General features: G+C 45.6%; 1 long non-coding RNA gene across 6 annotated transcripts in view; it reads left to right on the top strand.

Moving 5' to 3' along the window:
• Window positions 1–15,660, top strand: part of LOC137339460 (uncharacterized) — a 48,202-nt gene that overhangs the window by 4,009 nt on the left and 28,533 nt on the right. For 2 of the 6 annotated variants that reach the window (XR_010966628.1, XR_010966626.1), the window contains exons 3-4: window positions 10,637–10,701; window positions 15,050–15,521. The exons of 1 other annotated variant lie outside the window; for it this stretch is intronic. This is a non-coding gene — a long non-coding RNA (uncharacterized lncRNA). The remainder of the gene's footprint in view (window positions 1–10,636; window positions 10,702–15,049; window positions 15,522–15,660) is intronic. 3 more of the 6 variants (XR_010966629.1, XR_010966627.1, XR_010966630.1) reach the window with 3 other exon arrangements.

Consider the following 15,660-nt stretch of genomic DNA (forward strand, 5'->3'; position numbering starts at 1 on the left):
GCCACAGAAAACAGTTCTGAATACACATTGGGTCAGGTTACAAAGCCAGAGAGAGAAAGAGACCCGAAAGGCAGAGAGAGAGAGAGAGAGAGAATGTTCAGTTGTATTAAAAACAGATAACTTTTTTTTCCCCTGCTTACGTGTAGCGTGACATGAACCCAAGATCCCGGTTGAGGCCGTCCTCATGGGTGCGGAACTTAGCTATCGATTTCTGCTCAACGATTTTGCGTTGTCGTGTGTCTCGAAGGCCGCCTTGGAGAACACTTACCCGAAGATCGGTGGCTGAATGTCCTTGACTACTGAAGTGTTCCCCGACTGGGAGGGAACCCTCCTGTCTGGCGATTGTTGCGCGGTGTCCATTCATCCGTTGTCGCAGTGTCTGCATGGTCTCGCCAATGTACCATGCTCCGGGGCATCCTTTCCTGCAACGTATGAGGTAGACAACGTTGGCCGAGTCACAGGAGTATGAACCATGTACCTGGTAGATGGTGTCCTCTCGTGTGATGGTGGTATCTGTGTCGTTGATCTGGCATGTCTTGCAGAGGTTGCCGTGGCAGGGTTGTGTGGTGTCGTGGACGCTGTTCTCCTGAAAGCTGGGTAATTTGCTGCGAACGATGGTCTGTTTGAGGTTGGGTGGCTGTTTAAAGGCGAGTAGTGGAGGCGTGGGGATGGCCATAGCGAGGTGTTCGTTGTCATTGATGACATGTTGAAGGCTGTGGAGAACATGGCGTAGTTTCTCCGCTCCAGGGAAGTACTGGATGACGAAGGGTACTCTGTTGGTTGCGTCCCATGTTTGTCTTCTGAGGAGGTCTCTGCGATTCTTCGCTGTGGCCCGTCGGAACTGTCGATCGACGAGTCGAACGTCATATCCCGTTCTTACGAGGGCATCTTTCAGCGTCTGTAGGTGTCCATCGCGTTCCTCCTCATCTGAGCAGATCCTGTATATTCGTAGGGCCTGTCCATAGGGGATGGCCTCTTTGATGTGGTTAGGGTGGAAGCTGGAAAAGTGGAGCATCGTGAGGTTGTCCGTGGGCTTGCGGTAGAGTGAGGTGCTGAGGTGCCCGTCTTTGATGGAGATTTGTGTGTCCAAGAAAGAAACCGATTCTGAGGAGTAGTCCATGGTGAGTTTGATGGTGGGATGGAACTTGTTGATGTTATCATGTAGTCTCTTCAGTGATTCTTCGCCGTGGGTCCATAGGAAGAAAATGTCGTCGATGTATCTGGTGTATAGCGTTGGCTGGAGGTCCTGTGCAGTGAAGAAGTCGTGCTCGAACTTGTGCATGAAAATGTTGGCGTATTGGGGTGCGAATTTGGTCCCCATGGCTGTTCCGTGTGTTTGGGTAAAGAACAGGTTATCGAAGGTGAAGACATTGTGATCCAGGATGAAGCGGATGAGTTGTAGGATGGCGTCTGGAGATTGGCTGTTGTTGGTGTTGAGTATTGATGCTGTCGCAGCGATGCCGTCATCGTGGGGGATACTGGTGTAGAGTGCCGAGACGTCCATCGTGGTGAGAAGTGTTCCTGGTTCAACTGGTCCGTGGGTACTGAGTTTTTGTAGGAAGTCTGTAGTGTTGCGACAGAAGCTGGGGGTTCCCTATACGATGGGTTTCAGGATGCCCTCGACACATCCAGAGAGGTTCTCACACAGGGTTCCGTTGCCTGATACGATAGGACGTCCAGGTGTGTTGGCTTTGTGTATCTTTGGGAGGCAGTAGAAGTCTGCCACGAGGGGAGTACGTGGGATGAGAGCACGTAGAATGCCTTGAAGGTCTGGATCGAAGGTCTTGATCAGTTTGTTGAGCTGGTGGGTGTGTTCTTTGGTCGGATCTGCGGGTAATCGTCTGTAGTGTTCCTGGTTGTCCAGTTGTCGGTATGCTTCTTTGCAATAGTCCGTTCTGTTCTGTATGACGATGGCTCCTCCTTTGTCCGCTGGTTTGATGACGATGTTGCGGTTGGTCTTGAGAGCGTCGATGGCGTTGCGTTGTGCTCGGGTGACATTCTGGACTGTCTTGTGAGTGCGGCTAATGAATCTGGCGTTGATGCATCTCCTGACAGCTTGAGCATACATGTCAAGCTTAGGGCAGCGACCCACCGGAGGAGTCCAGTTTGACTCTTTCTTCTTCGATTGCTGTACCGCGGATCCCTCTGTCTGCTGTTCCGGATCGTTGATTGTCTCATTGGGTTCGCTTCATAGTTAGACAGAGAATTCTGACCAGTTGTCGGAAAGCACCTTTCTTATATATGTTTTAAACACAAAGAGCTCTGTAGGAGATGCCCATCAATTATCCTCCCTGTGTTATGGGGCTGCCACCTCCTTACCCTCCCTTCACATCTCAATTGTAAACAATTTTACAACACCAAGTTATAGTCCAACGATTTTATTTGAAATTTACAAGCTTTCGGAGGCTTCCTCCTTCCTCAGGTAAATGTCAGGAACTCCTCGAAGCCTACGCATTTATAAATCACAGAACAATACATGGTGATTACAGACAGTCTTTGCAACTACCCGTTGCCAAGGCAATCACCGTGTTCAGACAGAGAGGTGTTACCTACAGAACCCCCGAATATACATTCAACAAAAAAAACAAACAAACAGGAAAAAAAAACAGAGAGAGAGAGGCAGAAACATCCGGAAGGCAGAGAAAGCCAGCAAATGACCCGTTATATTAAAAACAGATAGCTTTTGTTCGCTGGTGGGCTTACGTGTAGCATGACATGAACCCAAGATCCCAGTTGAGGCCGTCCTCATGGGTGCGGAACTTGGCTATCAATTTCTGCTCGACGATTTTGCGTTGTCGTGTGTCTCGAAGGCCGCCTTGGAGTACGCTTACCCGAAGGTCGGTGGCTGAATGTCCCTGACTGCTGAAGTGTTCCCCGACTGGGAGGGAACCCTCCTGTCTGGCGATTGTTGCGCGGTGTCCGTTCATCCGTTGTCGCAGTGTCTGCATGGTCTCGCCAATGTACCATGCTCTGGGGCATCCTTTCCTGCAACGTATGAGGTAGACAACGTTGGCCGAGTCACAGGAGTATGAACCATGCACCTGGTGGGTGGTGTCCTCTCGTGTGATGGTGGTATCTGTGTCGATGATCTGGCATGTCTTGCAGAGGTTACCGTGGCAGGGTTGTGTGGTGTCGTGGACGCTGTTCTCCTGAAAGCTGGGTAATTTGCTGCGAACGATAGTCGGTTTGAGGTTGGGTGGCTGTTTAAAGGCGAGTAGTGGAGGTGTGGGGATGGCCATAGCGAGGTGTTCGTCGTCATTGGTGACATGTTGAAGGCAGCGGAGAACATGACGAAGGGTACTCTGTTGGTTGCGTCCCGTGTTAGTCTTCTGAGGAGGTCTATGCGATTTTTCGCTGTGGCCCGTCGGAACTGTCGATCGATGAGTCGAGCGTCATATCCCGTTCTTACTAGGGCGTCTTTCAGCGTCTGTAGGTGTCCATCGCGTTCCTCCTCATCTGAGCAGACCCTGTGTATTCGCAGGGCCTGTCCATAGGGGATGGCCTCTTTGACGTGGTTAGGGTGAAAGCTGGAAAAGTGGAGCATCTAACAATGTTATGCGAATGCCTTGGAATGGTGCAAAACTCCCCTTCCAGGAAGGATGCCTCCCTTTCACACTGATAACCAAAGAAGGCGCCAGTGTATAATTGCTTTGAGAAAGGTCTCGCATGACCCTTATCTCCACATCAAGGCGATAACGCCTTGTTTGATTTGTTTTACTGCTGAGAAAACAAGTCTTGAGGACATTGCCAGGTGCCATTATGTAAAGGGCCTTACTTTTGATCAAGGCTACAGAAAGCCTGTTGTGATAGAAAGCAGACAATCCTTTGTTCACAGCGAAGCACTAAACTACATACATTTGACCTAAAACCAAGTTTGTAATAATGAAGGAAGCTGGATTAAAGCTTTTCTTACACCCTCCCCTGCTGTACAGCTCTACAGGCACCATCTCTCTACAGTACCTCACCCAATTGCCCAATATTCATTTGTGAGCCTCGACAATGAGCATCGGCACATTGTCCAACTGTGGGAGGCATCACAGCCAAGCTCAGCCCAGCCTTCACCTGACATGCACATTCAGCAGTGCTTGTTGGATATGAGTTAAGAGTTGAAACTTTACCACCTTAACTCAAGGACACAGAAGCTGATTGTGGCACCCCTACTGCCTCACCAGCTGACATCAGCTAACTCAACACAGACCTGGTATTGTACCCGAGGCGTTCCTGGTGTGTGTAGCTTAGCAATTCAATGCATAAATTCACAGAGCCATTGGGGGAATGATGACAAATTTGATGAGAAAATGTAATTCTTAAGTTGTGAGTGATGTTATGATACTGTACTACATTGCTGGTTTACAGCAGACATGAAGCCAAAGTTGGTATTTTTGACACTAAATCTCAGAAATCAAATGATCATGTGGTTTCAGAAGGACAAAGTTTTGTTTATAGAGAGGTTACAGAATGTCAGAGTGACTTGGATACAATTGGAGAAGAGTCCAGAAGGTTAAAGTGTAGAATAGCTGGTGAGGTAGGATTTCAAAGCTAGAAGTGTCGAATGAGTCTTTAAGTTTAAGAACTCGAACCAGAAATAGAAAAATAGCAGTGTATTACTTGTATATAAGAGTTAAGTATCTGAGAACAAAAGCAAGGTTAGAAAGAACGAACTTGCATTTATATAACTTCTTTCATGAGCTAAGGACCTCTCAAAGCTCTTAACAGCCAATGAGGTACTTTGAAGTGTAGTCACTGTTGTAATGTAGGAAACGTGGCAGCCAATTTGCACACAGTAAGATCCCACAAACAGCAATGTGATAACGACCAAATAATCTGTTTTTTAGTGATGTTGGTTGAGGGATAAATGTCGGCCACAATAACAAGAAGTCCCTTGCTCTTCTTTGAAATAGTGCCAAGGTTAGTGCTACTGTCAGAACAGACAGCAGAATAAGTAAGAAATACTACAACAGCTTAACAGAGATTCATCGCGCTGATGTCCCGGAGGTGAGCACAAGCCTCCTGCCGATAAGTTGTCTAAGATCCAGGAATTCTTGTTAAAACTGTGATCTTATAAGCTGAACTAACTAAACTCCTAATATATCAGGTAGACTTGTTATTCAAAGCTGTTAATTTATCAGCTATACAGAGTCTAACCTAAACAAACCTTGCAGACTTTGTCAATCTAGGATTTTGAGCATAATATCAACCTTTAATAAGTAGAACCCAGCTCATGCTGAGTAGCTATGATACACAAGGATTAGCTTTGCTACCTCATATTAATTAGTTAATAATATCTACCTAAATACCTTGCGTACTTCTGTTAATATTAAAATGCTGATGTTAATAAAGAAATGTTAGTTGATTATTTTGTTGTCTAACTTCCTTTGATGACTTTGGAAGTAAGAGGTTGACTCATTCACTTAATAGTGGACTGGTCCTCTGCAGGTTGGTTGGTTGTGTAAATGTTGATACAATTTGGACCGATTAATGTAAGGTGAGCCAAATTTAGACACCTAATAATCCTTAAATGTGGACAGTAAATCTCCAGAAGGTTCTTGATGAGGAGTTAAGTACTCATCTGGTCCCTTTTTCCCTTTTTAAGGGAAGATACCTTGTAAGGTTTTTGGGTTTACTGACCACAGCATTCATCTTGCACTACTGCGGGCTTGTGGCCAAGATCTTCAGGGACACTGTTAAACTGGGATTAACTTTTTAAAAAGGTATGAATTGACTTTGATGCCTTTGTAATATACAAGCTAACTAAATAAAACTGAGTGAATTGCATTCTTGCTGAAAAATCAAAGATTGAATAGTTATCAAGTTCGTGTTTGCTGATGTGTTAGCTAAGTCAGAATCTTATTGTTAAGAGTGAAGGGTTAATCACTACAAACACCCTACCGAATTGACTATGAGAAAGAGGCGGAGCTAGTCTCAGCACAAGCTGCTTAGAGAATGAAGTCAATTTAAAGAGACAGTCCATTGAATTGATCAAATGCAATTGATTTAAATCTCAAATATAGTGCCCAACTAGAGTTTCAAATTGGATTTGTTTGATATAGTCATCATGGCTGTTGTCTCCTGAAATTTTAAAGCCATTTCATGCTGTTTAAGAAGAGTGGCCTAATAATGATACTGATGAAAAGTCTGAAAGCGGATAGACTAAACAATTGAAATAAGCTAGCACCACTTGTTGTTTTTTTATTCGTTCACGGGATGTGGGCGTCGCTGGCAAGGCCGGCATTTATTGCCCATCCCTAATTGCCCTCGAGAAGGTGGTGGTGAGCCGCCTTCTTGAACCGCTGCAGTCCGTGTGGTGACGGTTCTCCCACAGTGCTGTTAGGAAGGGAGTTCCAGGATTTTGACCCAGCGACAATGAAGGAACGGCGATATATTTCCAAGTCGGGATGGTGTGTGACTTGGAGGGGAACGTGCAGGTGGTGTTGTTCCCATGCGCCTGCTGCCCTTGTCCTTCTAGGTGGTAGAGGTCGCGGGTTTGGGAGGTGCTGTCGAAGAAGCCTTGGCGAGTTGCTGCAGTGCATCCTGTGGATGGTGCACACTGCAGCCACAGTGCGCCGGTGGTGAAGGGAGTGAATGTTTAGGGTGGTGGATGGGGTGCCAATCAAGCGGGCTGCTTTATCTTGGATGGTGTCGAGCTTCTTGAGTGTTGTTGGAGCTGCACTCATCCAGGCAAGTGGAGAGTATTCCATCACACTCCTGACTTGTGCCTTGTAGATGGTGGAAAGGCTTTGGGGAGTCAGGAGGTGAGTCACTCGCCGCAGAATACCCAGCCTCTGACCTGCTCTTGTAGCCACAGTATTTATGTGGCTGGTCCAGTTAAGTTTCTGGTCAATGGTGACCCCCAGGATGTTGATGGTGGGGGATTCGGCGATGGTAATGCCGTTGAATGTCAAGGGGAGGTGGTTAGACTCTCTCTTGTTGGAGATGGTCATTGCCTGGCACTTATCTGGCGCGAATGTTACTTGCCACTTATGAGCCCAAGCCTGGATGTTGTCCAGGTCTTGCTGCATGCAGGCTCGGACTGCTTCATTATCTGAGGGGTTGCGAATGGAACTGAACACTGTGCAGTCATCAGCGAACATCCCCATTTCTGACCTTATGATGGAGGGAAGGTCATTGATGAAGCAGCTGAAGATGGTTGGGCCTAGGACACTGCCCTGAGGAACTCCTGCAGCAATGCCCTGGGGCTGAGATGATTGGCCTCCAACAACCACTACCATCTTCCTTTGTGCCAGGTATGACTCCAGCCACTGGAGAGTTTTCCCCCTGATTCCCATTGACTTCAATTTTACTAGGGCTCCTTGGTGCCACACTCGGTCAAATGCTGCCTTGTTGCATTAATGTATTTCCACACTCAAAAGTTAAGCATAGAACTTGGAGAATATAAACAGCAGCAAGCCCAAAAGGTGTTAGAATTTCAAAACAGGAAAGCAGACTGCAGAGAAATTGAAGAGCAGTTAGCTCACAAATAAGCATATCTCCAAACGAGGGAAGCAGACTTGCAGGAAATAGCTAAAAGGAAAATAGAAATTCAGCAAATGAAACAAAGTACGATCAAGGGATCTCATAAATAGCGGAGATAGTGGCACAAGGAGTCACATGACACTCTGAGAATCAATGATTGTATGATATAAATGGCCTAAGAAATTTAAGTTCAAACAAAGGGCTCACAATATACACCATTTCTCTGAATAGTCGGGAAATGTGGCTTTTGCACTTCTATCACCAGGAAGATAATCTAACGTAATCCCTAGTGGTTATGTTGCACTGCCTCTGTTGACAGATTTGATGGAAAGTCCGTAACCACCAAGATGAGAGGGGGTAACTCCAGTTGGGCCTACTGTGGCATTCACACATTCACCATCAGATAGGTTACCCCCTGCAACTTATGCTACTCAGGCAGGACTGGTGAAATTAATGAGTGGACTCCAACCCCTGCCAGGAACAGTGACCCAAGCCAGGCCCCTCCCGTTCGTGGAACCCCCTCGTGTCAGTCAGGCCGCCTTTCGTGATTCCCGACAGTTATATGCAACAGCCAGCAGTGGCAAAACAAACAGCAACCACCGAGCAAGAGCAACATTTTTATATTTGTTTTTGGATTGTGGGTGACATTGGTACGGCAGAATTTATTGCCCCTATTGCCCAGAGGGCATTAAGAGTCAACCGCGTAATTTAGGACTGGAGTCACGTGTAGGCCAGATTGAGAAGAGGTGGCTCGTTCCCTTCTCTGAGTGAACCAGTTGGGTTTTTATGATAATCCAGTGGCTTTTGTCATCATCTTCTCTAGATGAATTTAAAGCAGAAATAGACAGTTTCCTAGAAGTAAAGGGAATTAGGGGTTACAGGGAGCAGGCAGGAAATTGGACATGAATTTAGATTTGAGGTTAGGATCAGATCAGCCATGATCTTATTGAATGGCGGAGCAGGCTCGAGGGGCCGATTGGCCTACTCCTGCTCCTATTTCTTATGTTCTTATGTTAGTGCCAACTCTTAAATGACCTGATTTATTGAATTCAGTTTCACAACTTGCCATGGTAGGATTTAAACTCATTTTGGCCCAATAACATAGCCATTACACTACCGTACAATTACATAAGGCCCTATTGCTTCTCTCCCAAGAAGCAATAGGGCCTTATGATCAAATGTGTCACATTTGTAGGTTTGACCAAAGAAGTCGGGAAACTATTTGAGAATTTGCCAGTTGTTGAATCTCAACTGGAACAGATAGGGATCACATTAGATGATAAACAGACCTTCTTTATTGCTTCTCAGTTGCCTTTGAGTTCTGGTCATGCGCAGGAACCGACCGTTGGAGCTGGTGGACTCATGAAGACTGTGTAGGTTAATGAAATGGAGCTATAGTAAGTTCAGTAAGGTAGATGATGCAAACAAGACTGGATACCACACCAGGCAAAAAAGAGGGAAAGACATAAGAATCTTTTGTGATTAAAGCGTTGTACATATTTCGCAGGAAGGGAGATAGTCCAGGGGATGATGCAGAATTTACCTGTGTTTCATAATAACATTACCTGAAATACAGGAAAAGGTCTTCTTCCACAGAGGGAAAAGTCCCAAGACTTCTGATGAGAAGTAGCCACCATAAAAAATTTTCCAAATCTGAGAAACAGAATCCACCCTTGGTGGTGGATTCTTTTTCCACCACACGTTCCCCATTATGGATAGAAGGGGAAGCTATACCCAAAAAAACAACACTGATGCAAAAGAGGGATTACCCACACAGTGTTTACTTGTCTGTGTTTGGCAATGAAAATCAGGGAGGGTTTAAACTTCCTGTACTTTTGAGGTCACCCCAAGAGCCAGCGCAGCTCAGTTCTTCTGTACATACATTACTGGCCTGTATGGCTCCTGTACTTGCCAAGAGAGATTATTGGTTATTGGTAGAGATTTGATGAATTAAAGCCATGGTATTCATATTTTTTTTTAAAAGTGGAAAACATGACTGTGCCAAAGGACCAGAATAATCTATTTTACTGGTAATCCAGCACTCCCTTGAATACACATCTGCAGGGTCTCCAACCTGCACCCCGAACACTCGCAGCCTGGCCTGAAAGTCTCAGTTCTATTTGCACTTATATTTCTTATTTGTATCTGGAAGTTTGGAAAAGGTTGTATTTAGTACTGTTTTCTCATCCTAAACAAGAATGCCTAGATCTGTTAGTATCAGCAACTTGAGATACATAGAATATAAGAAATAGGAGCAGGACTAGGCCATACGGGCTCTCGAGCCTGCTCCGCCATTCAATAAGATCATAGCTGATCTTCAATCTCAACTCCACTTTCCCGCCCGATCCCCATATCCCTTGAATCCCCTAGAGTCTAAAAATCTATCTCAGCCTTGAACATATTCAACGACTCAGCATCCACAGCCCTCTGGGGTAGAGAATTCCAAAGATTCACAACCCTCTGAGTGGAAAAAATTCCTCCTTATCTCAGTCTTAATTGGCCGACCCCTTATCCTGAGACTATGCCCCCCTAGTTCTAGACACTCCAGCCAGAGGAAACAACATCTCAGCATCGACCCTGTCAAGCCCCCTCAGAATCTTGTATGTTTCAATGAGATCGCCTCTCATTCTTCTAAACTCTAGAGAGTATAGACCCATTCTACTCCATCTCTCCTCAAAGGACAACCCTCTCATCCCAGGAATCAATCTAGAAATGAAAGGGAATGTGGATTTAAATTTTATTTGTAACCCCCTGAGGCTCCATGGTATGTATACACTTTTGTAATGCACGGAGACAAAAACTTGGTAACCCTTGACTTACAGAACCAAATTTTTATCCTCAGAAGAGGAGACTTTAATTCAGGGATCATTAAATTGAAAGGCTCTGGGGGGAATTTTTAACCCCCAAGAACTGGTATGTTGGGGGCGGGTGGGTAATTAAATTAATTGTTTTCTCAAGCACGATTGCAACCCGGCTCCAACGCGCCCATTTCCGGATTTAATGGAGCTGCGTTTGGAAGCGTGCAAGTAACCCACTGGCCGTAGTCGGGATCTTAATTAGTGAAGGTGGGCGGGTATTTATCGCAGCAATTAACGTTCCTTATGAAACGTTAATTAATCTTGTAAAAGTAATTTTCACTGACCTTTAAATTTAACGCCTCCAGCACAGGTTTCATGGGCCTCGTGAATCTCACCGGTGACAAGGAAGCAAGAAGGGCTGGATCATGAGGTAAATGCCTTTATTGAATTGCTCGTGAGCCTGGAGGAGCAGGAGTGTTTCCTCCAGCCCCAACAAGCTTACCTGCCATGATCGGACCCCTGCGATCGGCCGCCCTCCCCGATGTCCGAGACCCCCCCCCCAGTTCCCGAGACCCACCCCAGTTCCCAAGACACCTCCCCCAGTGTCCAAAACAACCCGCCCCCGCGGGGTCCAAGACCGCCCTCTCCTCCCAATGTCTGAGACCCCCCGATGACTACTTCTCACCTCCCCAATGATCACCGGTTTCCCCCACCTTTTCCCCGCCTGCCCCCCCCCCGTGTGATCACCCCCCCACCCCCCACCCCCCCGCGTGATCGCCCCCCCCCAGTGTGATCACCGCCCTGCCCCCCACCGTGTGATCACCCCCCGCCCCCCCCCGTGATCAACCCCCGTGTGATCACCCCCCCCCCGTGTGATCACCCCCCCGCACCCCCCCCGTGTGATCACCCCCCCCCCCCCCCCCCGTGTGTGATCGCCCCCCCCCCCCGGTGTGATCGCCCCCCCCCCCCCCCCGGTGTGATCGCCCCCACGTGATCACCCCCACCCCCACGTGATCACCTCCCCCGCCCACCCCCACGTGATCACCCCCCCATCCATCCAAACTCTGACTTACCTTCCATCCACTCCCCGGCTGCTTTCCCGCCCAACAGTCAGCCAGCCTGTTAATCAAGCTGGCTATCAGGCGGGTAAGCGTTTGAAAAATTTTAAAGCTGGTCCTACCACTAAATTCAGTAGGACATGCAGGAAACCCTTATTTCGAGGTCCACAAAACAACCCTCCCCCAGCCTTTCCGGCTCCAAGTTAAGATTGGGGCCTTTTTTTCAAAGAGTTTTCACAAATGCTCACTCCATTGGGAGCACATCTTGGGAAAATATGGTCACACTTCCCATGAGTTTCCATCCACTAAATTCACAGAATTGTGGGGAGTGCATCCATGATTTCCCAATATATGCTCTTAGCAGTTGCTGCTAGCATGCCTGTACTGAATTAGACATCTCTCTCAAACAGTCAATATTAAACTTTTCTACATAAGAAAAAGGAGAATATGAATCTTTTGAACTAGTGGTAACCAGAGTGACTGGGAGAAGGTTCAAAAAGATTTATGAAACAGTCAAATCACATCCTAAGATTGGTAGAAGTTCAGAAAGATATATTTAAAAAGTGCCAGATGGGTCCCCAGAGGAGAATTTCTGTGAGGTTCACTCGATCTCCTGCCATAACTTTGGTGGAACGTCAGTAGAAACCCTGGAGAAATGGCGTAAATGGCTGTTTTTAGCCACTTCTCCATGGGGGTTCCCCCAGTCTGCTACAGAAGTTATGGCAGTAGATTGGGACAACCCTCACACAAATTCATAACTCATTACTTTTACAGTATGCGATTATTGTGCAAGGAAAGGCAGTGATTTTACAAATTCTTTGGAGCAGTTGAGCTGCCCTGTGTGGATCCGTGGGATTTTACCGTTGACAGAAACAGCAGACACCATTTCAAAAATCTGATTTCCCTTGGTGCTGCTGCAAGCCTTGAAGGCCAGCAGCAGCATAAGAATTCCCACCTCTTACTTTGATTAAGTGCCAAATTTGAGGCGGTATTCCCACCTGTCAATCACCCACGAGATTCAAGTGAGTTAAACCTGGATATACAACCAACTTCAACTTAGCTCATGTGAAAGTCACACTGCCCAAATTACATTGGGGCAATCGGTTGGGGGGGGCGGTGGGGGGAGAGGGCTTTCGGCCCCGATATGTTGTGCTTAATCCTTATCAACACAGCTTCCACTTACATATACGCACTGGGGTAGATTTTGAGTTTGTGCTCAGCACACAGTTTCACGCAGAGATCAAAAGCCATGTATGATTTTCTGTCCATTGTATAAAGCATTACTTACTGAGCTCATTATTGCACTTTTACTTTTGATTGAGCCCTAGTTTTAAGGAATTGCATATTAAGAGGCAGAATAATTTTGAGATAATTAAGGGTAAAGAGAAATGACAATATGTGGATGGTCTGTCCTGTAGGATAGCATTCTATTTTAGAAAGTTAGAATTTTTTGCATTGCTGTATTACTTTATCTGCAGTTTCATTGGTTCTTTAATTTTAGTTGCTGTTATGGTCTGATTTCGCATTGCAAAAATTTTAAGATAGTCTTGCTTCCAACTCATATTTTACTTGCAGCAACCAGGTGGGCAGGATAGGAATTCCTTTCCGGGTTTCAATTTGCTCCTGGATTTGTAAGAGGAAGAGCAGATGCTCAGGGGACCAAAAAGGAAGGCGTAACTATATCTCATGTTATGTACGCATCCACCTTTATCCTAGGACTATATTTACTAGCCCCAACAACAACAGCAGCAGCAACAACTTGCATTTATATAGCTCCTTTAACGTAATAACCATGGCGCTTCACAGCAAAGATTATGAAACAAAATTTGACACCGAGCCACATAGAGATATTAGAACAGGTGACCAAAAGCTTGGTTGAAGAGGTGGGTTTTAAGGCGAGTCTTAAAAGGAGGCGCGGATAGGTTTAGGGAGAGAATTCCAGAGCTTAGGGCCTAGGCAGCTGAAGGCACTGCCACCAATGGTGGAGAGAAGAAAATCGGGGATGCGCAAGAGGCCATAACTGGAGGAGCACAGAGATCTGAGAGTTGTAGGAAGTTACAGAGCTAGGGAGGGGCAAGGCCACGGAAGAATTTGAAAACAAGGATGAAAATTTTAATCGAGACGTTGCCAGACTAGGAACCACTGTAGGTCAGAGAGCACAGGGGTGATGGCTGAATGGGACTTGGTGTGAGTTAGGATATGAGAGGGGCAGAATTTTGGATGAGCTCAAGTTTATGGAGGATGCAAGGTGGGAGGCCAGCCAGGAGAGCATTGGAATAGGTGAGTCTAGAGGTAACAAAGGCATAGTTGAGGGTTTCAGCAGTTTTTCATGGGCATGTCAGAGGAAACCTGCCTTTGGTGTCTCCATTTCACAAAACTGCCTGATAGCTATGCCATCTCCTGGATGCTAACCAGTCTTGCAGGGACAAGTTTGTTTTCCTCTGGTGAAAATGTAGTATTTCTGTAAGGAGTGCTTGTTTAAGTGATTGCACAGACCTTTCCATGGCCCCATTTGAGGCAGGGTGGTATAGGGAGCTAAGGATATGTTTAATTCCTTTCACTTTCGCAGGGCTGACAAATTATGGAGCAATGCAATGTGCTCTATTGCCAAAGACCATTTCCTTTTCAATTCTATAAGTAAATACATTCTAAAGGATTTCAATTTTTTTTGGGATATGGGAAAAACCTCCAACCACTTTGGCTATCCCGTAGCACTGAGAAGCGCTATTGATGCATCTCCACATGCACGTGCAAACATTGCCAGACTGGTGGGCCATCTCCAGGGATGCAGAGGTGCCACTGGTGCCGTGTTTACCACCACCATGCTCCCTTAATTTCTTTATCAAGGCCAGGTCATCAGAGGTAGCCTTTGGCCAATGCTTTTCCATTGTAATTCTCAAAGATCCTCCAGTAACCTGACTTAGTGTACTGGTGGAATTACCACTCTTAGCCCCCAATAAACACAGCCATGTTCTGCTGATAATTGGTCTCTCCTGGTAAAACAAAGCTAAAGGCCTTTAGTTTCTAAAGGGGTTGTCCAGCTATTTAATATACAACAAATATGAAATGCAAGCTCCAGCATGTGAAAATATCAGAAATTGCATTGTGATCCCCACAATATTCTATACTATACAGAAAATCAATTTCATGATAGGCATTCTTGGTGGATGGGACAGTGACTTTATAAAATTAGCCCTATTGTTCCATACCCATGTCTTCTTACATATAAACTTTGCCAAAATGGGCATTTCTTCCAAAGAGAAATAGAAGACATTTACATCTTTTTCAGATACTTCCAACTCAATTCTTGGTGTCAGCACTTGCAAGGTTGGTGGTCCTTTGCTATTCAGTTTCATATGTATACATGAACAAAATGATGCCCATCCTTAAAGCAGACAGGTGACTTGGATCCCAAAGTAGCCAATAATGGTTTGTGATTGAAAAGGAGGCTCTTGGAGTGAAGAAGTTCACTTTGGTCATCAATGTGGGCATATTTTTGTTCATGACTGGTTAATGTCTAAAAAGCCAAAGTCAAGGCTTACTCTTCAGTTCCTGGCATGAAGGATTACTGTGCCCGTCCTAAACAATGAAGCATCATAGGCTAAAAATAATGGTTTTCTCATGTTGTAGTGCACTAAAATTCTATTATCTAGTAGCTACTGTTTGCACTAAGAAATCCTTCATGGCATTTTCTTAAGACCGAGATTCCTTGTTTTTCAGAAGCCACGCAAAGGCTGCAAGATGGTGGAGAGGTTAGACAAAAAATTGTCTGCAATAATTTAAAAGTCCTAAGAAAGATTTCAAATCAGACATTTTTTCAGGTCTGGATACCTTTCCAGTCACCACAACTTTTCACTAGTAGGGCTCTGAATGAAGGCGTTTAAGACATGGGGTCAATTCTCCAGCTAGCACTTGGCCAAGGCTTGCAGATCTTGGACAGGAGTTACAGCCAATGTGAGTGCCAGCAAATCAAAAAACCCTGGATGTTTTTCTCTTCCTTAGCCCAAGAACGATGAAGCCAATTGTAGTACCCTACCACTGTTCCAGCTGAGATCAGCTAACTCTGCACTGACGAGGGATTGAACCTGAGAATTTCCTGGTTTGAATACCTTAATTCTACCCAGCGGTGATTTACTTACTGAGCCATTGAGGAAGCTGACTTAATAAAAGAATATCCTCCTGTAAAACCTGGGTAAATCTAGATTTTATTTGCATATTTTTAATAAGCAAAAATGTTGTATGATGTATAGATTTAACAAGTTTTGGAGTGTAAGATTCACACTAACCATGTCCTGACAGTGCCGCTGTCCTTACCTTTTGTGGTACCATCA

This window comes from Heptranchias perlo, chromosome 2, assembly GCF_035084215.1.
Source record: "Heptranchias perlo isolate sHepPer1 chromosome 2, sHepPer1.hap1, whole genome shotgun sequence".
NCBI classification, from domain to species: Eukaryota; Metazoa; Chordata; class Chondrichthyes; order Hexanchiformes; family Hexanchidae; genus Heptranchias; species Heptranchias perlo.